This window comes from Pleurodeles waltl, chromosome 8 (genome assembly GCF_031143425.1).
Source record: "Pleurodeles waltl isolate 20211129_DDA chromosome 8, aPleWal1.hap1.20221129, whole genome shotgun sequence".
NCBI classification, from domain to species: Eukaryota; Metazoa; Chordata; class Amphibia; order Caudata; family Salamandridae; genus Pleurodeles; species Pleurodeles waltl.
The window spans coordinates 225,511,547-225,527,841 of NC_090447.1; positions in this window are offsets into that span (position 1 = coordinate 225,511,547).

Sequence of the window (16,295 nt, forward strand, 5' to 3'; positions counted from 1 at the left end):
TGCATAGAAATGCCACAGCAGATAGTGACAGACTCGATGTGAACCAAATTGTATGAGCACGTTTTGTGTCAAGCAAATAGTGTAAGGTGCATGAAGGGCTGGATAGTATGGATGAGGAAGATAAGGAACTAATTAAAAATGTGCAAACAGTGGCAGTCAAGTGACAACAGAAACCTACACTACACAAGGTAGCTGCAATATCTGGGAAGCATCACAAAATGCCATTTCGAGTCTACAAATCACCCCTCTAGCCACGTGAGTCCAAACACAAGCTTACAAAATGTGTACACGACTTTACATCACACTTCCACTGTTAGGAAGTCCCCCAGTATGATAGCCCAGCAGTAACAAGTATGCGTGAGGCATGTTGGCACTGACACTGTTTTCACCCCAGGTTGCAACACATGTTCCTGTCCCATTGTCTACTAATGAGGTATTGCTGCACAGACAGAAGACATGAAAGCCAGATATTGCAGTGTCCTATAAGTCCCTAGTAGATAATAGGGCATGGCTAACAACATTTGACTACTGAGTCCCCAGAGATAATCGGTATGGCTGACACTCATCAACCTGTAAGCCCCCATAGGGCATGGCTAACAACAATTGACCACTGAGTCCCTGGAGATAATGGGTATGGCTGACACACATCCATCTATAAGTCCCTAGTAGATAATAGGGTATGGCTAATAACAATTGACCACTATGTACCCTGATGTAATGGGTATGGCGGACACCCATCGACTTGTAAGTCCCTAATTGATAATAGGGCTTGGCTAACACCAATTGACCACTGATTCCATGGAGATAATGGGTATGGCTGACACCAATCAACCTGTAAGTCCATAGTAGATAATAGGGCAGGGGAGTGTAGGCAATGGGTTTGTGTCACTGCACATCATTGTACACCAATGTCTACCCTACTCCCTTGTCTGACAATAGGTCTGCCATACAGAGAGTGTGTCTAAACTAAGTCAGTAAAATGTCACATGAGGGAAAAGGCCACTATCAAAGTCTATGTTTAAGGAAACTTTACACAAATTACTACCTAATTGGACTCCCTTGCATTGCCCCCTGCATTGTGTTCATCACTAATTTGTACATGTACAAATGCAATGATGCAGCAACAGACCTGGTGTATGATCAAACCACCTCTGCACACCTAAGTACAGGGCAGGAGAGATGTCTCAACATTGGAGAACCTGTAATTTACCATGCTGAGAAAATATACTGCACAGAAGGACTGCATTGACCCAGCTTTCAGTTAATGGATTGTAAAATTTTACACCCAGAAAACACAATTGTAGTTTGCAGAAGTTGAAGATACACTGAGAACAATTGTCATTCACATGCATGTCATGTCATTATACAAAACACCATTGGATTTTTTTAACCATCACATACCAGAACATATTTGAAGCACTAAATGAGCCTACCCATTCACCCACAAGCCTGCATGATGGCATGCACTCAGCACTTTAGGATATTTAGGAAAATATGTGGCATGTGCACAAGTCTACATGTTGATGTACCAATCTCATACCTTGTCAAGTACATAGGTGTAACATGGGCAGTGTAAATTGAAGACAACATTATGTCAGCAAAATAATCAAATATCCGCAGTTCACATGTACAATACCATCACAAGCCTTAAAATGTACATATCCTTGTAAGTCATGTATTATCACCCCTGTAAACAGCTGACACAGACATTGTACATGTGTACAGAGCAGTATGTGCCTTACTAATGTACATATGCAGGCCATCAATCCACAAGGCATGGAAAATGTGAACCTGTGTGCTACAGGATATCATACATCTGCAAATACACATTACACACATTTCTACTCAGAAAACAATGCACTAGTCATATGTGTGTATTTTACACACGTCGCGTGTGAAAACTACAATGCATACCATGGGACGCATATGTGCTAACTTATGTTTTGCTATTGTTACATCATGGAAAGATGCTGCATTTGAGAGATGCGTAAAAAAAAGCTACCAATTTCCAAATACTTGCTGCATGTGCACAGAGAGTGACGTAATAGATCTGGCATGATGCTAGTTTTGCTTTCTTTTTCTACTCACTGGCTTTTTGTCTGTCTTGGAGGAAGGTTGTGATTATTTTTTGGAGAGTTTTGAAGTGCATTTGGAGTGGTGTGTTGTTCTGTGTTGTGTCCCTGTATTGTTGCTTGTGTCCATTTGTTGTGTAGTAAGTGTTTTGTCTACTGTGTGGTCATTGTAGTGGGGATCATTGTATTAGGGGTATTTTATTAAATAGGTCTGTTGCAGTTCGGTTAGTTTTTGCATAGTTTTGAATATATAAGGTCCTGTGGGAGGGTAGAATGTTAGGGAAGTGTATGTCCCATCACTTTGGAGCTAATGGGGTGTGAGGATTCATATGGTTGGTCCTGCACTACCTCCCCCAAATGGTGACCCAGGGTTGAAGGATGATCCAGGGTCATCACACCGAGGCCAGAAAGCTGCAAAGGGCGGCAAGTTTCTGGACCATATAAACCGGATCTTTCAGGTGGAGAGGATGGTCCGACAGCTGAAACATTAATGGGCAGACCTGAGAGCGCATGAGGATGACCTGCTGGACTTTCTCGCAGTTGAGGTTGGTGGAACAGTGAGTGAGTATGATGGCTTTGTGGGTTATCCCAGTTGTGCAAATGCTATTGGATGTATGCATCACATATGTATTCATTTTTTAAAGTGAAGCATCAGGGCTGCCTAGTGGGAAGGGTCTATTTTGAACATATGCAACCATGAATAGGCAATCCCCAATGTAGTATGTATGTTAGATCGATGGATGGATGTATAAAACACGTTCACTGGAAGATATGCTCTTGACTGCTAAGGGATTGACTGTCGTTGTATGTTGCATAGTCATGTATATATGATGAGGTAAGTGATGGAGGATTTAGGTAAACATAACATAGCATGTCCCTTGAGTCACATATGGGCTCTGTGACATGACGATTGACCATGTTTGCTAAATGGTGCACAGATAAGGCCTTTGCAAAAATTTGTAGAATGTGGTTGAAACACATATGTATCATCCCTACACACATGATAAAATGTCAAGCTGACCTATGCAATCCATGTCAGAAAGACATCTCATTTAGCTTTTTTGGGGGTTATCTTTATCCATAGTCCCCTATGTACTTCATGTAAATCTGTGTGATGTGCAATATGGAAACATGCTATTAAGTGATCAACATCCACAATGCAATCTCTTATGCTTACCTTTTCACTTGTTCCCCCTCACTATACCATCAGGGAAGTCTCTACGTTTGCTGAGCTCAATTTTGCCAGTAAGTGTCAAAAAAGTTAACATCTCCTGTGGTGAGAATATGGTGTGAGATGTGACATTGTCATCTGTGATGGTTTTGAACAATTGCATGTATGCCATTACAGTCCTCATATGCAAAACCTTGATGTGGACTGATTTGTGTGTGAGATGTGAATTCTTAGTACACAATGCACTTGTGTCAACATGCACCGGTAGACACTTGCAAATATTTGTCATGGTACAAGAGTCCCAAAAATACTGCTGACTGTTGGTAAGTGTGCATGTAGTTTGCAACATACGTAACTGCATGGTGTGCCACACCTGGCTCACATTGACTCTGTACCTGGTGAGATATTTTTCATTCTCTGTTTACTTCCCAGATGATGGTGCATAGTGGGCAGAGTCCAACAAATCAGTACTACGCACATCTCACCCAGGATCTGGATGTCATACCCAGATTTCCAGTGCAGAATAGGTCTTTGACATGTGTACAGCCACATATGAGGTGGAGGCGCTGAGTGCTATAGTGCTACATGCAATGACTATGGGGGTGATTCTAACCCTGGCGGTCGGTGATAAAGCGGCGGCCAACCCGCCAACAGGCCGGCAGTCCAAAAAATGGAATTCTGACCCTGGCGGGAACCGCCAACACAGCCCGCCACTTTAACACTCCTACCGCCATGGCGGGACAAACAAACAGGTTGGCGGTCACCGCCAACATTCAGGCGGCAGACAATGTACCGCCCATCCTATCACAACTCACCAATCCACCACCTTTTCCGGGGCGGGAGCCCGCCGATAAAAACACGGCGGAAACAGACTACGAACGGGAAAACGCTCACCTCTATGCACTCCACGAGGACGGAGGACAACATGGAACCCGAATTAAACATCCTACCTGCTCTCGTCTACCTGCTCATCTACCACGAGTATGAACGCCGCCGCAGACGACAACGGTGAGTACTGCACCTACGACACAGGGGAGGGGGGAGGACAAAAGGTTACGGCACACACATATGCGACCCCCACCCCCCCTCAAATATGTACACACCAATGCAGAGCAACAAGTCACAGTGACACCACACAAACCCCCCGGAAAAATGCCAAGACATCATTAAATAGAGAAACAAAATTTATGTAAAAAATAGCCTCTGTTAAGTCATGGTCAAATAGCAATAAAAATAATACAGAAGAAAATAAATGTTTTGTGCAATCGATAAACCGAGGCAATTAGTCCTGCACATTTAACGAAATTCAAAGTGTCCGTGGGCCAAAGTGTATCAACACAAGGGCAAAGCCCACACAGGAGACCTGAGTCCGTTGGAGAGAACACTGCTGGGGCATCTGATGATAAAACTACAGGCACCTCAGGGGGAAGGGAAGGGGGGGCACCACAGCCACATGAGTCCACGACGCCAGATCCACGAAGGGGCCACCATGCCCACTGTACAATCCTGGGGAGTGCAAAGTCACAGTCTCTCAATGTCTCTACAGTGGGTGGTTTGCCCACTGTACAATCCTGGGGAGTGCAAAGCCACAGTCTCTCAATGTCTCTACAGTGGGTGGTTTGCCCACTATACAATCCTGGGGAGTGCAAAGCCACAGTCTCTCAATGTCTCTACAGTGGGTGGTTTGCCCACTCTACAATCCTGGGGAGTGCAAAGCCACAGTCTCTCAATGTCTCTACAGTGGGTGGGTTGCCCACTGTACAATCCTGGGGAGTGCAAAGCCACAGTCCATCAGGTGGATTACAGAGACCACTGGTCATGGAGGAGGCATGGTGGGCACAGTGAACCGTGAACAGTAGCTCGACACAGAACCGGCACTGTCATTGTGCCAGCGGTGCTTGACAGGAAGGGTCCAGTGGAGCGGTGCTTGACAGGAAGGGCCCAGCGGAGCGGTGCTTGAGACGGCGGGCCCCAGCGGAGCGGTGTTTGAGTCGGCGGGGCCCAGCGGAGCAGTGCTTGACAGGAAGGGTCCAGCGGAGCGGTGCTTGAGAGGGCGGGGCCCAGCGGAGCGGTGCTTGACAGGAAGGGTCCAGCGGAGCGGTGCTTGAGACGGCGGGGCCCAGCGGAGCGGTGCTTGAGACGGCGGGGCCCAGCGGAGCGGTGCTTGAGACGGCGGGGCCCAGCGGAGCGGTGCTTGACAGGAAGGGACCAGCGGAGCGGTGCTTGAGAGGGCGGGGCCCAGCGGAGCGGTGCTTGAGACGGCGGGGCCCAGCGGAGCGGTGCTTGAGACGGCGGGGCCCAGCGGAGCGGTGCTTGACAGGAAGGGACCAGCGGAGCGGTGCTTGAGAGGGCGGGGCCCAGCGGAGCGGTGCTTGAGACGGCGGGGCCCAGCGGAGCGGTGCTTGACAGGAAGGGTCCAGCGGAGCGGTGCGTGAGACAGCGGGGCCCAGCGGAGCGGTGCTTGACAGGAAGGGTCCAGCGGAGCGGTTTTTTTCACAGCGGGCCCTGTTCAGCGGTGCTCTTCTGCACGGTGGGGCCCTCTTCAGCGGTGCTCTTCTGCACGGCGGGGCCCTGTTCAGCGGTGCTCTTCTGCACGGCGGGGCCCTGTTCAGCGGTGCCTATCTTCACGGCGGGGCCCTGTTCAGCGGTGCTCTTCTGCACGGCGGGGCCCTGTTCAGCGGTGCCTATCTTCACGGCGGGGCCCTGTTCAGTGGTGCTCTTCTGCACGGCGGGGCCCTGTTCAGCGGTGCTCTTCTGCACGGCGGGGCCCTGTTCAGCGGTGCCTATCTTCACGGCGGGCCCTGTTCAGCGGTGCTCTTCTGCACGGCGGGGCCCTGTTCAGCGGTGCTCTTCTGCACGGCAGGGCCCTGTTCAGCGGTGCCTATCTTCACGGTGGGGCCCTCTTCAGCGGTGCTCTTCTGCACGGCGGGCCCTGTTCAGCGGTGCTCTTCTGCACGGATGGGCCCTGTTCAGCGGTGCCTATCTTCACGGCGGGGCCCTGTTCAGCGGTGCTCTTCTGCATGGCGGGGCCCTGTTCAGCGGTGCCTATCTTCACGGCGGGGCCCTGTTCAGCGGTGCTCTTCTGCACGGCGGGGCCCTGTTCAGCGGTGCTCTTCTGCACGGCGGGGCCCTCTTCAGCGGTGCCTATCTTCACGGCGGGGCCCTGTTCAGCGGTGCTCTTCTGCACGGCGGGGCCCTGTTCAGCGGTGCCTATCTTCACGGCGGGGCCCTGTTCAGCGGTGCCTATCTTCACGGCGGGGCCCTGTTCAGCGGTGCTCTTCTGCACGGCGGGGCCCTCTTCAGCGGTGCTCTTCTGCACGGCGGGGCCCTGTTCAGCGGTGCTTGTCCAGTAATTCAAGGGAGCCAGACCTGGCCTGGACTCCCTGCTCAGTCGCCCTCCGACCGTGCAGTTGCTGGACCCTTCGGGGACGGAGTCCTGGGCCCTTGGGTGTCCTCCCTTACACCCGGGATTGGGCTTGTGGGGCCCTCCTGCTCTGCGCTCCTGCTTGCTGAATTCTCCGCCCTGCTGCCCTTTCGCTCCTTAGATGAGGCTCTCTGGGCCTTGCCTCCCCTGGATGTTGTGGCAGGTGAAGTGGCCGAACTTTGGTCCTTGGGGGCAGCCGTGTCAGGCTTCTCACAGCGGCCCTTGAGTTTCCGGGTCCTCTTGCCAGGGGGGGGGGGGCTGGCTGTCCCCTTGCTGCTGACAGATGTGTCACTGCTGCCAAAGGGTGGACTCCAGAACCCATGCACTACAGTGACACTTGTAGCTGGGCTGGTGGTGGCTGAGGTGCTCTTGGGACTCTTAGCAGTTGGAGGGGGTGGGTCAGGGGAGGGAAAGAGGTTAAGATTGGAGAGGTAAACTTTTTTAGGACCAAGGTAAAGGGTGGGAGTAGTGGTGATGGGAGTGGAGGAAGAGGATGTGGTTGTAGGAGAGTCAGGTGTGCTGTGTTTGGGTGCAGGTGATTGTGACGTTGGCTGTTGTGAGGTGGATGGCTGTTGGGTGGGTGGCTACCTGCGTTTGTGTGTCTTGTAAGAGGGGGTGACAGACACAGTGGGAGAGGACACAGGGGACGTGTAAATGGCAGTGGGGGTGGTGACTGCACGTGTGCGGACTGTACTGGAGGGTGTGGTGGTGATGGAAGCACTGGCTGATGGTGGTGTGCATGCAGGTGTGAGTGTAGACGTCACAGGGAGGGAGGAGGGAGACGAGGAAGAGGGGGACACAGAGGTGGTAGTGACTGTTGGCATGTCTGCATCTGGGTGTTGCTTGGGTGACTGTTTGTGGGATCTGTGGTGCTTGTGTCTGGATGAGCTGCCCTTGGGTGTTGAGGTGTGTGCAGGCTGGTCTGATGGTGTGGATGGGATAGGCTGAGGAACAGGAGACAGAGACAGGGTGGAGGCAGTTAGAAGAGGGAGGCTGAAAACAGGGAAAATGGCTGCCGTCAGTGCTGAGGCCAGAGAATTGAACGATCGTTGATGGGCAGCCTGACCCAAATGAATGCCCTCCAGGTAGGCATTGCTCCGATGCACCTCCCTTTCTACCCCCTGGATGGCATTCAAAAGGGTAGTCTGCCCAAAAAATGATGGTCTGAAGGAGGTCAATGACCTCCTCACTGAGGGCAGCAGGGGTAACAGGGGCAGGGGCTGAGGTGCCTGGGGCGAAGGAGACGCCCGCCTTCTTGGGCGAGCGGGTACGGAGCGTAGGCTGAGGGGCTGCTGGGAGGGCGGGGCTGGTGCGTTGGGTGGCGGCTGTACCTGTAGAGGCGGGGGGCCCGGATGTTGCCGCCACCGCTAGGGAGCTCCCATCCGAGGACGTGTCGGTGTCGCTGGTGTCACCACCGGTCCCCGTTGTGGTGCTCCCCTCGCCCTCCGTATCACTGGTGCCCTCAGTGTCTGTACCACGGCCCACCAGGGCCTTGTGACTTGCAGCTCCCTCGTGCTCCGATGCCAATTCTCCTCCGCCTGATGTTGCTAATGCACACATGCACAAGAAGATTAAGAAAAAGGGTGGAGGGAGAAAAAAAAACAAGTTGAGTGCATGCAATGTCAACACCGTTGGCGGAGAGGACAGACACAGGAGCCTCATGCACTACGCTGCGCAATCGGGGTATACTACTCAGTACTTGTGACCAGGCCTACAGGTCTATGCACAACAAATACACACATGGATGATGCAGGACCATGGATAGCTGTACTTGGCACCCTACAGAGGTGGGGGGCGGGGGCACTGGGCCATGCCTAAAGGAGAGGACTACACTACAGAAAGCGCCCTGGCCTAATGTCACCCACAACCCTCCTCCCCCACCCAGACGCCTCCACTGCGCATATAGATAGCAGAATGTGCAGATACTCACCTACTTGTGTCTGCTGTGATGTCCTCAAGCGCCCATCCAAATCAGGGTAGGCCACCGCCAGGATCCGGGACATCAGGGGTGTCAGGGTACGACTGGCACCCCTCCTAGGTTGGGAGGCCATCCCCAGCAGTGACTCGGCGGTCTTCCTGGTCCCGCGGCGGATGTCCTCCCACCTCTTGCAGCAGTGGGTGCCCCGTCTGATGTGGACCCCCAGGGCCCGGACTTCCTTGGCGATGGCACGCCAAATGTCGACTTTCTGATGGGCACTGACCTATTTGACATGTACAGGGTGGGAAAGGAAATATCATCATTTATCTGCATGTTAGATGTGATTGCCCCCCCCTCCCCAACCTTGCCATGTGGCACATGCTCTCATCTGTCGTACGTTGCACTCCTCATTCGCTCCCCACCCCACCATCTTACATCCACCCCACTCAACACAGGCATAGCCCATTCAACGTGCACCCAGTGTACTTACCTGTTGGTCTGGAGGACCGTAGAGTAGCGCATACTGGGGGAGGACCCCATCCACAAGTTTCTCCAACTCTTCAGACGTGAAGGCAGGGGCCCTTTCCCCAGTCGCAGCAGCCATTGTCTCTTCCAGACCGAGGTTACAGCAGCACTTGCAGTATAGGTCCTCTCCTGTGGATGATTAGGTCTCGAGTGATTAAGCAGATAGAAAATGGCGGTCACGGCCGCAGCGGTGCGTACCGCGGCGGTGCGTACCGCAATCGCCGGCGCACATCCTCATTGGCTCCTGAAACCCATAGGCTTCAATGTTAACCAATGCGTCTTCGTACAGCGGTCTTCCACCACCTACCGCCACGGTGTGCCACGCCAGCGCATTGACCTCACATCCCATTGTCCCACTTCACAGGTCAGGCAGCCGCCATTTCAAGGGCCCACATGGCTTAATTTGAACTGCGTCACACAGGCCTAGGCCTTGCATTGCCACACATACACGCCTTTCAATACATAGATACCCGTGTGCTATGCAAACTGTGGTGAACGTACCTGTGATTTGCTTGACTCCATACTCCATGTTGTCCTTCCTAGGCACCGTCCGCTAGGACTTGCGAGGAGAAGGATGAATCCTCGCGTGTACCGACCGCTGGTGGACCTGTCGACAATGGAAGAACGGCATATCATACTACGTTACCGACTTGACAGTGCCACTATACATGAACTGTGTGCCCAGCTGGAGCCAGCCCTGATGTCCCCCATACGCCAACCCACAGGAATTCCCCCTCTATTGCAGGTTCTGTCAGTCCTCCATTTTTTGGCAAGTGGCTCATTCCAATCAACAGTGGCCATGTCATCTGGAATGTCTCAGCCTATGTTTTCAAAGATTTTGTCCAGAGTGTTGTCTGCCTTGACGAAACACATGCGGAGCTACATTGTTTTCCCTGAGGAGGGTGATTTGGCCACTGTGAAGGGTGATTTCTATGCCCTTGGACATATCCCCAACATCATTGGTGCCATTGATGGGACCCATGTGGCTTTAGTACCCCCTAAAGACGATTAGCAGGTGTACAGAAACAGGAAAAATTACCATTTATGAATGTCCAGGTGGTCTGTTTGGCTGACCAGTACATCTCCCATGTAAATGCAAAGTTCCCTGGGTCAGTGCATGACGCGTATGTTATGCGTAATAGCAGCATCCCTTATGTGATGGAACAGCTACAGAGACAACGTGTGTGGCTAATAGGTGACTCTGGTTACCCCAACCTGCCTTGGCTATTGACCCCAGTGAGGAATCCCCGGACCAGGGCAGAGGAACGGTACAATGAGGCCCACTGGCGAACTAGGAGGATCATAGAAAGAACCTTCGGCCTTCTGAAGGCCAGGTTTAGGTGCCTGCATATGACAGGGGGATCCCTGATGTACTCACCAAAGAAGGTGTGCCAGATCATCGTGGCCTGCTGTATGCTGCACAATCTAGCATTGCGACGGCAGGTGCCTTTCCTGCAGGAGGATGGTCCAGATGGTGGTGTTGTAGCAGCTGTGGAGCCTGTGGAGAGTGAAGAGGAGGAAGACGATGGGGACGACACAGACAACAGGGACACAGTTATCCAACAGTATTTTCAGTAGCACACAGGTAAGACTCACCCACGCCATTTAACATTTACTTATAGCCTCCTGCATCTCTACTTTGTGTATTTCCCCACAGTTCTTTTTAACTGATTTTTGATTTTCCCTTCCCTTTTCAGTGCTGTATGTCCCACTGCGTGACTTCTGCTTGATTAGCCCATGGACTAAAGCTTATTGACATCGGTATGTTGCCATCACAAATTGACTGAACATTATTGAACAGTAATGTGTAATACAATTGTTAAAAATACAGGCTGACTCCTGAATGATTTCAGTGCAATGAGTGATTTATTTATAGTGCTAGATATTGGTACATGTTATTAAAACGGGGATGGGTGATGGTGGAGTAATGTCCATGGCAGAGTCCTGTTCTCAGTTTCACAGGTGCATTGTCCATATGCCTGCGGAAGGATGGAGCAGGGGCTGTTTAAGGTTGGACAGGGTGACAATGTGGGACAGTGGGATGACATCAGGGGGTATCTTAGGCTGGCGGGTGTCTTGGCATCCTACTCTGTCTTCCTGTGAGATCTCAGGTTCCGCTTGCGGGGTGGTTGTTCTTCAGCAGGAGGTGGGGTTCTGGTGGCCTGTCGTTGTGGTTGGGCCTCCTGTCCACTAGCGCCGGCGGAGGTGGTAGGCTGTTCCTGGTCCTGGCTAGTGACAGGGGCCCTTTGGGGTGCCACATGGTCCCGCAATGTGTTTTCTATCCGGTTGAGGGCCTGGACTATGGTCCCCATAGCGGTACCGATGTTCCTGAGTTCATTGCTGAACCCCATGTAGCGTTCCTCCTGCTGTGCCTGGATCTCCGTGAACCTGGCCAGTACCGTCGCCATCGTCTCCTGGGAGTGGTGGTACGCTCCCATGATGGTGGTGAGGGCGTCTTGGAGAGTCGGTTCCCTGGGCCTGTCCTCCCCCCCCTGTCGCACAGCAGCCCTCCCAGTTGCCCTGTTTCCCCGGGCCTCTGTCCCCTGGACGGTGTGCCCACTACCACTGCCCCCAGGTCCCTGTTGTTGTTGGGGTGTTGGGTCAGCCTGGGTGCCCTGTAGTGGCGGACACACCGCTGATTGACCTGTCCTGGAGACAGAGGCATGGGCCCGCTGGGTGGGGGCTGTGCTGATATTGCCAGAGGGGGTTGGGTCTGCTGTGGCCTGTATCTGTGTGTGGGGAACCGACTGTCCAGAGGTCCCCGATGGTCCGGGCTGGTCATCAGGTTCTAGGTCGACAGAGCTGCTGTCCTCACTGGGGGCCTGTTCTGGGGGTGGGATGGACAAATCTTAACCCTCTGTGGCGGTGTGTTGGCGGTCGGGCCCTGCAGGGGTAAAAGAGTATGGTTATTGCTTTTGTGTGTGCCATGGCGTGCATTTTGTGAGTGCCCTTGTCCACCAGTGCTGGCATTCCCTTGTGGGAGGTGTTGTGAGGGTGGTTGGGGGGGGGGTGGATGGGTATGTGCAGTGGTCATGCATAGGTGATGGGTGTCTATGGTTTGTGTTGGCATTCAGGGGTTGGTGTTGTTTAGGGTGGGTTGTGCTTGTGAGACATTGGCAGGGAGGATGTGTGCTGGGGGGTTGAGATTGGGGGTGAGGGTGGGGGTGTGGTTTGGCATGCTGGGGGGGGGTGAAGTAGTTGAGAATCGACTTACCAGAGTCCATTCCTCCGGGTACTCCAGCGAGGCCATCAGGATGCATGATGTTTACTACCTCTTGCTCCCAGGATGTGAATTGGGGTGGAGTGGGTGGGGGTCCGCCGCCAGTCTTCTGCACAGCGATGTTGTGTCGCGTCACCATCGAGCGCACCTTCCCCCGTAGGTCGTTCCATCGCTTTCGGATGTCTTCCCGATTTCTGGGATGCTGTCCCACAGCGTTGACCCTGTCTACGATCCTTTGCCATAGCTCTGCCTTCCTGGCTATTGTGGTGTGTTGCACCTGTGCCGAAGAGCTGGGGCTCTACCCTAATTATTTCCTCCACCATGACCCTGAGTTCTTGGTCCGAGAACCTGGGGTGTCTTTGGGGTGCCATGGGGTGGTGTGGATGAGGTGTGGGGTGGTGTTTGTGGTTATGTGCGTGGTGATGTGTGCGTAGATGTGGTGTGGGTGATGATGTTGGGTTCCTGTGTGTGTTGTGCTTTGCGTTCCCTGTGCTCTCTCTCAGTGTATTGCGCCTTCGCTCAGATATTTGTGGTCGTAGGGGTTTGTGGGTGATGTGGGTGTGTGTTTTATATTTAATTGGGTGTGTGGGAGTGTTGTTTGGATGTGTATCAGGTGTGTGTATTTCAAATTGTCCAATGTGGCTGTGTTTTGTATATGTGTGTGTATTTTGACCGCGGATTCGTGGGTCAGAATGGCATGGGCGTGTTTGTGTTGGCGTGGCGGTGGAGGTTTGGTCATCTCCAGTTTATCGCTGCCCGCTGATGAGGCGGGCTTCCGTGGATGTCGGGTTTTTGGCGGTTTCACAGTTGGAGGTCAGAATGACCGTGGCGGTTTACTGCGGCCGCGGTGGTAGAATGGCGGTCTTCTGACCGGCGGTAAGCGCCTTTTAACGCCGAGGTCAGAATGACCCCCTATGTTTTTGACCAGTATAATAAGTATGCTAAACATAGTGCTTCAGCATGTGCACTTTACATTAGATTTAGGTTAGGATCGTTACCACTACACACTTTCACTTGTAGATGAACTAAACTTGACGGCGATACTGACCTATGCCCTATAGGATGCAGAGTTGTTTAAAATATAGCCCACGTTTTATTTCACTGCCCCGCCTATTCCAAGCAGAAGGCACGTTGGATTATACCACTCTGCAGATCCATGGGCTTTAGGAGTCAGATACTAGCCCTTAGGATTTGCAAATCAAACCTGCCTGGGAACGTGGCATGTACACTGGCAAAATTCTTGGAGGCAACTTGGTATATTAGATGTAAATCCTTGGAGCAAAGTTTGTAATGCATAGTACTGTAGCCCTTATGAGTTTGGAATTGTAAGTTGTTAGCCAATATTTCATCGTTAATTCATGAGTATTAGCTTCCAACTGATTGCTTCCAACACAGCATCAGCCATACCATGATACGTGTACCTGAGGCAATGGATATTTTACTGACACCAGCCTAGGAATGTGGTTTGCATGGCATATTTGTGAGTAATATGACTATTGCTTAACAGGTTGGCTTTTACTAAGAATAAGAAGATGTGTTGTAGCCTTGCAGGCATGTCTCTAATATCGGTTATGATTTTAAACTTATTATATTACATTGTATTTTATTCTTTTATTGTTATTTTTATTTTAGATTTAGTATGTGGCATTTTTGTTATATTGGTGTACACCTCTATCAACCAGAGGTTACATAACATCCTTTTATAACTATTAATGTGTTTTGTTAATGTGCTTTTATGGTATTTTTTTTACTGAAATAAAGCTGACTAACTAAGAAACGTTTGGATTCTCCCCTCAGTTATGGCACAAGGAACCTGTTGCAGAGGTGTGTCGATATTGGAAATATGTCACCCACCCCTGTGTGACATGTGTGACTGGTGTTCAAATCAATCTCCCAAAATACATGTGTCACTGACCTTTTCTATGTAGCAAGTGGTCAGACACTAACCCTGCCACAGCAAGCACTACCTGTTTTGAGCCTACTGTTGGTAGAACTCTTTGCTCAGATGGAATTTGTACATGCAATAAGAGCATGGGTCTATGTTGCATGAATGAGGGGCAAAGAAGAGCTATCCCACTTGATGACTATGACATACCATGGTCACATGGATGATGTGTATAATGATAGCTGTCAATAGTGTCATGGTCTTTAGGAGATAATAAAGGACAATGATTTTCTATTGGTCCACAGATTATAGCTGAGAAACGCTGTACAAGTTCCATTTCTAGGAAGGTTGAAGATGGGGTAGATTTTCAATACCTTGCCCATAAGAGCCGATCATTTCATTGTGGACATCAATGTCACAGCTTTGAAGTCGCTGTTTTCATTGCATGTCTGTTCATCCTTTGCCTGACAGACAGTAGCCTAACATGTCCTATTTTTCATGCAGCTGCCAACATGACCCCAGCAGAGAAACTAAGGGGCATATTTATGCTTTTTGGTGCAAATGTTTTGCACTGGCTGGCACCATTCCTGAGCACCAGACGGGCACCATATTTATGGAATGGTGCAAGCCAGCGCATGGGGTGGGATAGCGTAAAAAAATAAAATTAAGTTAGCCGGGTGGGGGTGGCGGTTTAGGAGAAGGAGGGTTTGCACCAAAAAATGACATTAGGCAGTTTAGAGTAAAAAAAATACTCTAACCAGCCAAGCATCATTTTCTGATGCAAAACCATCCATACAACATGACTCCTGTTTTAGAAAAGACAGGAGTCATGCCCACCACCCCAATTGCCAGCACACGGGACCAGTGTCCCCTTGGAATGACCATTGCACCCAGTGGCATGTTGGGGTGGGGGGCATTTCAGGGCCTCAAATGGCAATTTAAAAAATAAAATTAAATTCCTTCCTGTACTTACCTATACTTACAGGAGATGGGGTCCCCATCCTCCGCTGTGCCTCTGGTGTGGGTATGGTATCCTTGGGGATACCCCCACCCACACCATGGAAACAGGCCCACAGGTCCCCTAATGCCTGCCCTGACCCATGCATTAAATAGTGGTGCAAAGCAAGCTTTGCAACATTATTTGACCCCTCGACCCCCCGGGCATGAATTTAGAAAGGGCGATAAATATGGCGCTAAAGCCATAGAGTCATTTTTTACACAGGAACACCTATCTTGCATCTCACTGATGCAAGGTAGGTTTCCAAGTCCACAAAATTACCTTAACTCCATAACATTGGCATTAGACAGGTCTAGCACCAAAGTATAAATATGGAGTTAGTTTTGCACCAAATTTGCATAAATAAATGACTCAAACTCATCGCAAAACAAGTATAAATATGCCTCTAAATTTTGCAAGAAGGCCTGAACATTATCTCTACATCATCCAGGTCCACAGGGGGTACTAGAAAATGGAGGCCATCTGTGACCACAAAAAAGGTTCAGTGAAGTGGAGGGCATCCTACCTAAAGGGACAAGGAAGCACAATGTCACTTCCACCACCCAATCAGCAGACAGGTCAGCAATGACAGATAACAGAGGACCATCAGGAGCAGCACCATCCTCTGCACCTGTGCTACTTACTGTAGGGCTACCACCTACAGGATCATAGCCAGGGCAGCACCATGTGCAGCCACCATACCTACAGTACGGCATACAGAACTGGCTGATCAAAAGTATAGGATTGCTCAGCTGGAACATAAGGTTGACCAAATCTGACTATTGTGAATTAATACAGGCCAACCAGAGGAGAAAATTATCTTGAAGATCATTGATTGTGACAATATTCCCTTCCTCTAGTCTGAAATGTTTTTATTTTTATTTTAGTATTTGGGGTTTCATTTGATAGTTAGAATAGGTAAGTTAGTTTAGTGTAGGTATTTTAGGCTATAGTTGTACATTATTAGGGGGGTGAGGTTGGTGTGCCTCAGGGTGAAAGTGGGGGAGTTATGTTTTAGGTCAATGTTCCATGCATGAAATAAAAAACAAAAACAACATTTCCCCAAAACTACAAAAAATATAT